The sequence below is a fragment of the Borostomias antarcticus genome (genome assembly GCF_949987555.1).
Source record: "Borostomias antarcticus genome assembly, chromosome: 9".
In the NCBI taxonomy this organism is placed as follows: domain Eukaryota; kingdom Metazoa; phylum Chordata; class Actinopteri; order Stomiiformes; family Stomiidae; genus Borostomias; species Borostomias antarcticus.
The window spans coordinates 11,743,703-11,746,202 of NC_140242.1; the positions used below are offsets into that span (position 1 = coordinate 11,743,703).

The following is a 2,500-nucleotide window of genomic DNA, read 5'->3' on the forward strand; positions in this document are numbered from 1 at the left end:
GCTATACATCACAAATATATATTTCAATGAACATTGAAATATACAATCAATCAATCAATATTTCAATGAACTCCAATGGTTCAGGCCTAATGCGCGTCAGAACCTGATATTGCTTTAATACAAATCAATGCAGATCACGCTGTAAATAAAAAGTAGCCTATGTTTTTCGGTAGATCCAGATGCGCAAAGTGGAGCAATTGAGCTATTACAGGCGAATTACGCTATTTATTGTCGACATATCTGGGACAGCAGTCGAGATGGGCTTGTATTATCTTGTGTTAATCATAACAAGAAGACAGTCATAACTATCCGACCACCAGCGCTCCAAAGCGGGACGCCGAGAAATGCATCATCACCGCGCTTGCAGGTGCAGCGACCACGCGCGACCATGCATGCACACATCTGGGCTATTATGGTCAGTTGCGCTTAAACGGGATGATAACGATAGTAGTTATTAGTGAGAATATTTAGCCTATAGCTCTGTTGACTTTTATCCAACTAAAATCCCTTAAAACAAGAAACCACTTGTGTACTTCACTTGTTTCCAATCAGTGTCTGAAATGCCTTATCCAAAAGCTTAAAGTATCCTACATACCCAAGACCAGATGCGTTGCGTGCGCGTTTTTTCTAGTGCAGGCCTATTGTCGTAGGAATCAAGATATTATTCATCTGTCATTGTTGCTAGTCAACATGGTCAGGAGAGACGGGTAAATGGATGTGCAAGCGAAACTAGGGTTGCGTAGCCTAAAGAAGCACCTCACAGATCTCACTTCCTTGTCTGTCAGAGCAAAGGGGTGTAACGAAGACTACAGCCTATAGGCTACGCGTCACAACATAAACCCCCGACAAATGTCAAATTTCATGACTAAATGGGCTCTAGACTGTAGCCTAGTTTTGTTGCCATGGGATGGGGAGCATGAAAATATTAATTTAAAAAATCGCTTTACGCAGATGCAGTAAACACGATCTAAAGCCCAAGCCTACGTCATGTGTGTAGGCAACCAGAGTATAATAAAAGCCTCCGTGGTCCGTACATAGTTTTCACTTATGCCCCCCCCCCCTCCCCCCTCCCAGCACCTCCGTACCTGTGGGTTTCGTTTCGGAGGAGGTAGCCCCGCTTGGGGCGACCAGGCTAGCGGCTGCAGGGCCCAGTCGGTCCGCGGGAGAAATGGAACCCTGTGTGCGTCGACTCTTAGACTGAGAGGAGAGACAGCACCGCGCAGAGTGCAGGAGGACCATGCGCACTCCCCCTCACCATCTCAGTCACGGCAGGCAGGGTTTTATTTCATCCGTGTGTGTGCGTGCGTGCGTGCGTGTGTTTGAGAGAGAGAGAGAGAGAGAGAGAGAGAGAGAGAGAGATAGAGAGAGAGAGAGAAGTAGTAGTAGTAGTAGTAGTAGTAGTAGTGAAGTATGGGGTGCACTGAGTCATCCTGGCTATACTGTAGCTACCTGCTGGGGAAAACATCCAACAGAATCTTTACATGCAAAATTCTGCAGATACATTTTACAGATAGAGAAAAACTCCAATGAATGCATGTAGAGCAGAATTAGGCAGATACCCACTGATAATTAACATTGAAAAGACAGTAATGCATTTTTTTTAACCACATTAAATCCAGCCCCATAGACACCCTCCATTCCAAAGCCATCGAAACCCAAGAGCTGAGCCGAGAAAAGAGTCCACTATGTCAGCTGGTGCTGAGACTGACTGCACCAGCAGTTAGTGGAGGGCGGCTGTGGCTCAGGAGGTAGAGCGGGTCATCCAATGATTATAGCACCTGGCTGCCATTGGTGTGCGAATGTGTGTGTGAATGGGTGAATTAGTTCATTGTAAAAACACTTTGGATAAAAGAACTTGGCTATATAGGCTATCGTAAGTGCAGTCCATTTACCATTTACTTTCCAAACACCAAACACAGTAAACCAAGTTATAACACAATGTAAAGAAACATATTTGGAACATTGGAAATAAATAACTAAAAGCCAAAGTAGATTAATATGTTATCTGGCTCTAAAAAGAGATTATAAACTGGCAGAATATCTCTCTACTGTCAGAGATAGAAAGAGACAGACCCGAACAAAGTACAGTGACCACAAATTGGCAATCCAAAAAGGATGACACAAAAAATCATGGCAACCAAAAGAAAATGTAATATGTTGTCACTGTTCGACAGGTGAGGTTGAAAGAGAGATGCATTTTCTACACTGCAAAATATTGAATGAAATAAGGAACATCTATAACTTCAAGTTCACGTTTAATGAGGAACAAATTGCATCAAGTTTACACAGGATGAATGACATACCCTTTACAATATAAACCTTCAAAGAACTTCATGACCTCTCAAAATTAGGACATGACATAGGCCTAGGCCTATATGGCTGCCCAATATGTAGCCTATCATCATGCCACAGCCCCAGTCCGAAAGGTAACATTTTTGCTAGGCTAAGTTGTTTTTGCTTGTGCGCAGTTAGGTGTCTATGAGCCCTTTTTATATTTAAA

General features: G+C 43.2%; 1 protein-coding gene across 1 annotated transcript in view; it reads right to left on the reverse strand.

Moving 5' to 3' along the window:
* The window catches only part of phc3 (polyhomeotic homolog 3), an 11,612-nt gene extending 10,428 nt beyond the window's left edge, over nt 1–1,184 (reverse strand). The window contains exon 1 of the mRNA XM_084442843.1: nt 1,086–1,184. The gene's annotated coding sequence lies outside the window, so the exon portion shown is untranslated. The remainder of the gene's footprint in view (nt 1–1,085) is intronic.
* Nucleotides 1,185–2,500: the final 1,316 nt, after the last annotated feature.